The 10,305-nt window shown below is 41.7% G+C and overlaps 1 protein-coding gene across 1 annotated transcript in view; it reads right to left on the reverse strand.

Moving 5' to 3' along the window:
- man1a2 (mannosidase, alpha, class 1A, member 2) overlaps nucleotides 1-10,305 on the reverse strand; it is a 131,899-nt gene that overhangs the window by 17,274 nt on the left and 104,320 nt on the right. The gene's annotated exons all lie outside the window — the stretch shown is intronic.

A 10,305-nucleotide genomic window follows, 5' to 3' on the forward strand; every position in this document is an offset into this window, starting at 1 on the left:
CTCATCCTCTGCACAAAACTATCACTTCAGCTCCGTGTAATCACATGAGATCTCGGAGCAGATTGCTTTCTGTCTCATCTGAAGAGATTCTTTTCTGTATGTGATTAACATGCCCGCAGGTAAATGGAGGGATACACGAAGACGGGGAACGAGGAAGATGAAGAAGCAATGGAAGCAATGAATTATTCATCTTTTGACACAGAGAGATTGTGAACCCCACAAACAACCTTGGAGCCATGAGGGCATAGTGTGCTGGGGTGTGTTCATGCCTGTCAATATACATGTGGGTGACTGAGTTTGTGTATTTACACAGACGATTACAGGTGACTGAGCGCTTGTACGTATGAAACTGCATTAAAAGAAGCACATTGAGAATCATTCTTGTCACTGACTGGCACAGATTTACTCACATTTGGGAACATAATGAATGAATAAATTATGCAACTAGAGTTATGTAAATAACTCCATTTGGTAGAATAAAATGATGTACTATTGATGAGACAGCCAAAGAGAATCTAGCACAATAATGAAGTAGGAAGTCTGTAGGTACTGGCATTTTGCTTTCCACATGTTTTAGTAGGACTAAATCAGCTGCACTACAGCACTCATAATGACACAGACTTTCTCTGGGGTGTTGCAGCTTTCATTTGGCAGTTAATGACACGTGTTTGAAATTATGTTATTTCAATAATTACCCTGCTCTAAATACTACTCTATCCTGGGTGGAAAATAACAACCAGACCTAGATGAATGCTGGTATATTTTGTATTCATCTCGAGTATTTTCCCTCTGCCAGCCTCTGGCAGGTCACCAGCCCTCTTCTGGTGGCCCTGTTCTATGTCAAATTATCATACTTTGTCGGTGAAGTACCGACACTGGCATGTGGATATTTTTTTAATCTGGTAGCTCAAAATACTTCCTTATCTCGATTGTAACAGAATTGCATCCTGGTCATCATGGCTGACAAAGGGCATGTGTTCACCCAGCTCCTATAGCTTTGCAATCAGTCATTCTACTAACATACATGTTTTTGGTCATTTCCTTTACGGCACACACACAGAAGGGGAAGCTTCTATCAGGGTGCTGGAAAAGAGATTCTGATCAGCTGTTGAGTCTAATTTTCAGGAGGTACAATGATGCTTCAGACCTGGTAGCGGTGTCTTGCATGTGGACACAAGTGGAAGAAATGATTTTACATCAGAAAGCATCTGGGTTCACCTTTAACTTAATGTTGAGGAGCTCAGAAATCCCTAAGACATCAGTATAGAACCACTGGCACTTTCCTTAAAAAGGAGCCAGTTGAGGTGGCTTGGGTGATTAAACAGGAAGCCTCTCTGACCCTTCCACGTGGAGGTTTTCAAGGCATGTCCAACTAGGATGAGACCAAAGGGCCAATTCAAAAACCACTGGACAGATTTCAGATTCCATTCTAACATGAAGGGATGATGCTGGAGTATATGGTTGAGAAGAAAGATATTTGAGCTGCTTGATTTAGCGTGCTGCCACTGTGAAGTGACCCAGATAAGCAACAGAAAATAAATGGATGAGGGATGGATGCACAGTGCTGTATGCCATTATTATTATTTCTTGGACTTTGTTGATTCTGAGGTGTGTTTAGGATCATTGCCCTGTTATAGAAGTCATCCTCTTTTCATCTGCAGCTTTATTTTATTTTATTTTATGTTTTACAGACGTTGTAATGATTGATTGCAGACTATGCTGGCATCATTCTTTTCTCTACCAGTGAAATATTCCCTGTGCTGCTGGCTGCAACTCAAGAGCCCAAAGCATGATCAATCCACCCTCATGCGTTACAGTTGGAGAGGTGTTCTTTTCATGAAACTTTGCACCTATTTTCTCCAAACATATTTTTGCTCATTGCAGCCAAAAAGTTCGATCTGAAATTCAAAAATGCATCAGGGTGGTTTAGAGGTTCCTTCTGACGCTGAATTCTGTGGTGAGGAGGAAAGTTTTCTTCTGATGACTCTTCCTTGAAGCTCGTATTTACAGGTGTCGCTACACAGTGGAACAGCGAACCACTACTCCAGAGTCCGCTACATCTTCAGGAAGGTTTTAAAAAGTTTTCTTGGCCTTCCAGACCTCAACTTGAGTGTCACTGTTCCTGTTAATGGCCATTTCTTAATTATGTAACGAACAGAAGAAACAACTACCTGAAAACACTTTACCATGTTCTTGTATCCTTTTCCTGCTTTGTGGCCATCAAGTATTTGAATTTTCAAAGTGCTAGGCAGATGATTAGAGGAGCCCACAGCTGCTGATTGTTGGGACAAGATTTGAGGAGTGAGAGTATTTATAAAGCTTTGAAATTTGCATCACCTGGCCTTTCCTGACCATGATGGACAACATCATGGTCAGGAAAGGCCATAGCTCTAACAAGCTGATGAAGCTCTGAGACCTTGGTAAAAGTTATCTGAGGGCTCAAATCTCTAATGCATGATACTCCTTTCCTTTTCCTTTTCACTCCACAAGACGCTTTTATGTTCTTTTGAGTTTGTGTCTTTGTTTTGTTTTTTGTTTTATGAGTACTTGAACCCATGTCATAAAACATAACATGCAATTTGTGAAGTGTTTGACTGTTTAATTATGATCTTATTACTATGAGAATATCATCTTTACAAATACTGATAGTTTCCAGACACCGAACAACATCAGTACAAGCACCGTGTGTGCACGCAATGTACACTCTATACCTCAATGTACATATGACTGTTTGTACATGCGACGCTTCATACAAACTTCCTGCTCGCTGTCACACCGTTCACTAGCTTTGGTCAGAGGTACTTTTCTTTTTAAGCCTTTAAATAATCAGACTCTCATGTAGTTCAGAGGCTTTGAATAACTCTTGCTGTGCTCGTCTTGCATTGTCTCGCTATCTCTGTTTGCCAATCTCCTGGCTGACCGAGCCATTGTTTGATTTTTACAATAAAATATGCAAAAACACATCTGAAGCGATGGCACATGAAAGCAAAACCACTTGTTTCAAGCATGGACCCTGAGGTATCACAGGGAGCACAACACAAATAACAAGTCAGAGTGAAATCACAGAAAGTGGAAAACACAGCATCAGGCCAGAATAAAGATTATAAACACCACCCACAGCTCCAACTGCCCCTTTACACAGTACACATCTTGAATGTAGAGAGGAAAATAACAAGGCAATGCAGATTAAAATACAACTTGGAACAGGAAGAGCTCATTCAAGCTCTGTCTTTTTTATACTCTTTCAACTTAGCATCCACCCACACACTCCCAAAACTCCTCTCTTCTCCATTATTTTTCTGCCAATCAAAGGATCAGGGTCATGCAGGGAGTGCCTGTCAATCAAAGGTAGGGTCTTCTGAGGAGGCGGCCTCAAACGCACACTAAACCGCAGACAGAAAGATGCATGTACACAAGGAGACGTTTTCACAAAGCTTCAAACACACTCCTATTTAAAACACAGGTCACGGGCACCGGCTGCTGAGGTAATACTAATAACTTTTGTGCAACAATACAGCTCGTTTCTATGCAGCACCCACCCCAACGAGGAGGGCGACAGCAGAGATCAGCCGTGTGTTAGCTTCCACTTTCTGGATCATGTTCATGCAACACACTAGTCAATTTGACTTTCTAAAAAAATCATTATTTATAAATCCGGTACAGGTGTCAAAACATACCAGAATGGTGAGTAGGGGGTAGTGTGTTATCCTGGTTGAAACTGAGCCAAAAAAAGCTTTGCTGACGGGATTACAAATGCAGATATCCTTTTCCTGTGCCAGAGCCAGGAGATCAACACTACTACTGTGTACAAGTTGCTAAAAGTCAACTGACAGAAATCATTACTCTTAAAAATTGATAAAATTAAACACCCTCCCATTTAAGTATGAGTCTGACACAAATAATATCATACTACAAGGTTCTCTCTACCATTATAACACTGAGGTGCAGCGCCCAAGTGTTATCCCACACACACACACATGTGCACACGCACGCGTGCACGTTCACACACACACACACACACACACACACACACACACACACACACACACACACACACACACACACACACACACACACACACAGAGCAGACAGCGGACAGCAGAGCAGAGAGGCTGCGATGGACACAGTGAACCAGATGAAGTGAAGGTAATGTTTCCACTTGCTTTGTCCTCAGGTGTTGCTGTTGTTGTGCGTTTGTTAAGCAAATAGTGAGTTGTTACAAACAAGTCAAAAATAAAGCAGTCTGTGTGCAGCCAAGCTGTTTATTTAAGTTTGCCACAACTTTGTCAACTTAGCCACTGAGACAGCAGCAAGCCTCCTTCAAACCAGGAGAGCCAACCGGACAAAAATGATGAAGTGAAACCAAATAGAAACTTTGAACATCAGGCTCCAAAAAGACATCTATCAGCAACAAGTGCATTCAGAGTCAAAGGCTTCTTCTACTGTACAGTACTGTTTGTGCCTAAATACCTGCTGTTTGGAGACAGACGGTAGGACTTAAATTTTACCAGGCTGTACATGAGCAAAACTGAACCCCTGTAAAACACAAAGCTACAAATCAGACTGATTTCTGTTTCAGTACTAATTAATTTTGCTAATACAGAAATCCAGTGATGAAGACAGCAGTGTTTGACAGACTGTCGTGTTTATGTGTGAGCAAAGAAGAGTGCCAGTGAGCAGGTTAAAAAGAGGGAGTGGGTGGTGTGTGTGTGTGTGTGTGTGTGTGTGTGTGTGTGTGTGTGTGTGTGTGTGTGTAGGCAGCATGGTGTTATAGTATAACAGAGGAGTGTGTGGTAATAAGGCTGTCAGTCACAGCAGGATCTCATTAAGACAGAGGAGCACAGCCTCATTCCTCATTAGTCCGGCTTAACTACTGTCTACACACCTACACTCCACAATAAGAGACACACATAAAATGAATACACAGCGACACATTTGCACAAACTCCTGACACATACCTTCACCCTTAAAACACTTTACACTTTGTCTCAAACACAGGCACACTTTCACACACGTATATTTCTTAGCCAATGCTCAAATGTTCAGAATTCAAACACACAGTCTCTCACATACACCCACACAGACACAGACACACAGACACCATAAGGGTGCAAGACAATGTATTGCCTGTGCCAGGCAAGGTGGAAAAAATGCACTCTCAATTTTACAAACCAATTAGACTGTTTAAGAAGATAACAAACCTCCAAATAGCGGTTGTTTACCTGCCACAGCAGCTGATACAGTGGAGCAACACTCCAGCCGCAGGCAGATTGTGGCTGGAGGTTTATGTTCATTTTGTGCCCAGATACCAGCGCGCATAAATCAGGCCTGCTGCCTCTGTTCAGTCCTGAAAGCTAACTCTAAATGGTCCCGTAATGAATTTAAATGGATGTGGCGTGTCCCTGTTTCAGTTACAGGTGTTCAAAAATATGCACATAACAATCATGCTCCACAACCACACGTTTCACACGCTGCGTATTTATCTGAAAAGAGACTTTTAATGTGCTGTAATTTTCTGCCTTCCTGAATCTGTGAATGATAATCATGGCATGGCATGGCAGCGCTGTGAGCAGCCACTGGAAAGGATCTTTGGTGCTGCTTTATTAAAGTCTGTATTGTTGATTAAAACATGTTTAACAAGACAAGTGATGAAGTGACTTCCCCCATAATACAAATCCTGCCCACCTGAAAGCTCCCCATGTCCCTGGTGTTCATTTTAACTTGACTTCTTATTTGGTGAAAATTTAAATGACCAATAAGACAAAATGTACAAATGTATAGAACATTTAATGGGAATAAGTGCTATAGTAAAGTTAGCAAGCTAAGTTAACTAGTGGTATTTAACAGCACAACAAGTCCTCCAAAATGCTGACTGTTGCAAAGGGACAGATCACTAGCGACACTTCATGTCAGTGTCATGTAGGAACATTTGTAGGGGTATGACATGCTCCAGTCAGAAGCACACCACAGACGTTCACAGTGTGTCCCACAGCACTGCTGGCTATCAGATGGCAGTCAACTGTTCATGGGAAATGCTTGAAAACTTAGTGTTTTCACAAATATGTACAAAAACCCTCTTTCAAAAAACAGAAAACTGTGGAAAATATCTGAAGTGTCAATATAGTTTAAATAGTCCTCACAGGTTGACTTAATTATATGCTTACTGCTCTGGGGCGGAAAAATGAAGCCAACATGAAAGTGCCAAAACCTCGAATGACCACTTGAGGATGGCTCCAAAAGTGAGTCAATCCCCATAGACCCCCATATTAAAACCTTACTGCAGAAATAAACATGTTTACAGCCTTGTACAAAAATGGTTTTTGTCTAATTGACAACTGTACAGCAGGTGAATCTTTATCTAATTGTATATAGATTCTAGACATGTCATACATAATTATTGGCATGACTGCTTTGAGTGAAAGCTAGGCTTCACTCAGGAAACAGACTTCACTCAGGAAACCAGGCTTCACTCAGGAAACAAGGCTTCACTCAGGAAACAGACTTCACTCAGGAAACAGACTTCACTCAGGAAACCAGGCTTCACTCAGGAAACCAGGCTTCACTCAGGAAACAGACTTCACTCAGGAAACAGACTTCACTCAGGAAACAGACTTCACTCAGGAAACCAGGCTTCACTCAGGAAACCAGGCTTCACTCAGGAAACAGACTTCACTCAGGAAACCAGGCTTCACTCAGGAAACCAGGCTTCACTCAGGAAACCAGGCTTCACTCAGGAAACAGGCTTCACTCAGGAAACCAGGCTTCACTCAGGAAACCAGGCTTCACTCAGGAAACAGACTTCACTCAGGAAACCAGGCTTCACTCAGGAAACCAGGCTTCACTCAGGAAACAGACTTCACTCAGGAAACCAGACTTCACTCAGGAAACCAGGCTTCACTCAGGAAACCAGGCTTCACTCAGGAAACAGACTTCACTCAGTAAACCGGACTTCACTCAGGAAACCAGGCTTCACTCAGGAAACCAGGCTTCACTCAGGAAACAGACTTCACTCAGGAAACCAGGCTTCACTCAGGAAACCAGACTTCACTCAGGAAACCAGGCTTCACTCAGGAAACCAGGCTTCACTCAGGAAACCAGGCTTCACTCAGGAAACCGGACTTCACTCAGGAAACCAGGCTTCACTCAGGAAACCAGACTTCACTCAGGAAACCAGGCTTCACTCAGGAAACAGACTTCACTCAGGAAACCGGACTTCACTCAGGAAACCAGGCTTCACTCAGGAAGCAAGGCTTCACTCAGGAAACAGACTTCACTCAGGAAACCAGACTTCACTCAGGAAACCAGACTTCACTCAGGAAACCAGGCTTCACTCAGGAAACCAGGCTTCACTCAGGAAACCAGGCTTCACTCAGGAAACAGACTTCACTCAGGAAACCAGGCTTCACTCAGGAAGCAAGGCTTCACTCAGGAAACAGACTTCACTCAGGAAACCAGACTTCACTCAGGAAACAGACTTCACTCAGGAAACCAGGCTTCACTCAGGAAACAGACTTCACTCAGGAAACCAGGCTTCACTCAGGAAACCAGACTTCATTCCGCCCATTTTTGGATTAGCTGGAAGTTTGGTGGAATCATTACACAGACAGTTGAGATTTTTCTGCATTTTTTTTTATCTATACCAGATGGGTATCATATTATATGTGAGTAACTTTAAAAGGTGAATTTAAGAAGATATTTAGACCCCAGAGGGTCTGGAGACACCCTGTATTTAAACAAGATACAAACACTGCATGCAAAAACAAAACAGCCTGTCTTTGCCCATCAGTTTCATTTTCAACAAGACAACATGGACTGTTTTGGATGCTGTTTTGTCGGTATGAATACAGTGTGAAGTCCAGTTATGTTTAAAAGAAACTAGAAAACACATCAACTACTATTTTTCTTCTTTCCTTTTCTTTCTATTCTCTGGCTGTTGGAGCTGTTTGTGAGGATTCTGCATTTTCTTCTGGTGGTAGTGTAGTGGCAACATTTCCTTCCCCCAAAATGTTTTCTTTTCCCAGAATGCACAGCAAAGAGTCGTCCAGCTACAGGCGCCCACGGATATTATACAACGGACAAAGGTACAGCAGTCACATGATTTGACATGTATGCTTCAGAGCTCAATATATAAAGAGGTGAAATTAAGAAAAAAAGTTTACAAACATTCAATAGATTTTTTACGCTAAGCTCCTTCGATTCTTACAGTAATTAATTATACTAATCTTAACTCCCTCCCCCCTTCTAACAGTGTCATGCACCCTCTCCATGCAGCACTCAGGGTCACAACAGCAGGTCAGATTAGTTTCGGAGTAGCGATGACCTTTAATTAAAACCACTGCTACAGTGCTGTAATCAGCTGAGCTGGTTAAAGCGACAAGGTGAAATGGCAGCTAATTAATGTGTCCCAGCAGTAACTTCCAAGTAAACTGTATATGCAAACTGGAATGGTGTATTTGCACAGAGGCCCTGTTGATGTGCTCATGACAACACATGCAGACACACACTGATCCACAAAAAACAAAAATACATCCTTAAGAGTCAAACATACACAGGAAGAAAGACTCACTCTGTGACTCACACACATACAGAGAAACAAACATAAAACATCTATCATCACCTGCCCAGTCATGCAGCTCGCCAGCTAACCATCCATCTGTTAATGTACTCATCAGTACATCAATCAATCTGCCCTCCCTCCATCTTCCATCCATTTATTTTCCCTGATTTCGGTCCAAAGTCTGTGCATTTACAAGTACATCAGTCTGACTGCCAAGCCACCTATCCATCCATTAATGAGCCCCTCCATTTATCCATCCATCCATGAGTGCTGTCCATTTGTTTTGTACACGAGTAAAACAAATGAAGCAAGACTTCATCTTGCTAGACCACAGAAGCTGTTAAAGAAGAGTATTTTGTTTTAAGAGTGGTACCGTCTTCTGTTTTATTTTCTCCTCTGAGCATCGTCTATACATGTCTATTGCTCATTTCCCATGTATTTGAGAGTGTTGTAAAATGGAATAGATCTAATACGGCACCCCCTTACGAAGCAACTCATCCCCTTGGACAAATGAAAACAACACAATAAATTCAATTTTGAACAGATTCATCTTTTCATTTCCTTTCACCAAACTAAAGAGTAAACCCGAGCATCATATCTGACAGGCACAAACGCTCAGTTTAAAAAATACTTCTCAGCCAAGTGTGCACACAAAAAGGAATATTTTAAAATCCACAATGTTTCAGTGTTCAGCTAGAATGTTATGATAACAAATCCTCCACATATCTGTCATCCAGCATCTCAGTCTCAGCTAAACACGTTCTGAGCTTCAAAACTATCTGTTGAAAAACAAACAGGAAGGAAGGAATATTTAATATTCCCTTGCAATTGCTGGGGTGATAACTTGAAATATGCCACGTAATGTTAGAGCACAACCATTTTGACTCCATGTAGGAAAGAAAATGTAGATTATTCTGAATAAATGTTTGGAGGATGAATCAAAGGACTGACACCATGCTGTAGGTTAGGACAAACTCAGCAGAGTTAGGAACATCAGTCCACTCGAGCAATAATCATGTAAGCAGGCAAATAGCCAGCATCTTTAGGTCCTCCGGACTGCACCCCATTTACACCTGGTATTACAATGGGATCTGTGTCCAGATATGTTATCTGCATAATAAACGAACCAATCTTGACTTTGTGTTTACACCTGGTATTGTTAATGCACTCTCGTTGTCCTCATTGAGCTCAGATCTCTGTTCTCCAGAGCAAAACCTGCATGTGAATAATGTGAGGTGGCGACAAATCAGCCCCAGACTCCATTAAAAAAATCATGGAGTTGTTGAGTCAGCTGAAATTTTCTAAACTTTGTGAAAGCTGTCTACGACAAATTGTTTACTATTCGTCCCTGCTTGTAAATTTGGCAAATGTAATGCAGTAAGTTATTCCTTCCTTTGTATAAACACTATTGTGTCAGCTTGTCCTGATGTGTTGGCGGCTGCTCTGTGACTTGATAAATCTTATGGCTTGTTACCAGCAGATCAGCTGCTCAGATGAGAGCAACATGTCACACACACAGTTATTTCTTACTGAGAACCCATTGCATTTTTCATGCAATTCTGTTGAATAACACATCCTTCCCTTTCATGGAGCAGAGCAGATGCATAATTAGAGGCATATCTTTTTCAACCTTTTCATTTGCCCACTCACTAAATTGGAACAAAAGCCTATATTTTATATTAGCTAATAACAAATATCCGTATCATTGCTATGTTGTGTACAGATGGCAGCACGACTATACATTTTGC

Source organism: Chelmon rostratus, chromosome 13, assembly GCF_017976325.1.
Source record: "Chelmon rostratus isolate fCheRos1 chromosome 13, fCheRos1.pri, whole genome shotgun sequence".
NCBI classification, from domain to species: Eukaryota; Metazoa; Chordata; class Actinopteri; order Chaetodontiformes; family Chaetodontidae; genus Chelmon; species Chelmon rostratus.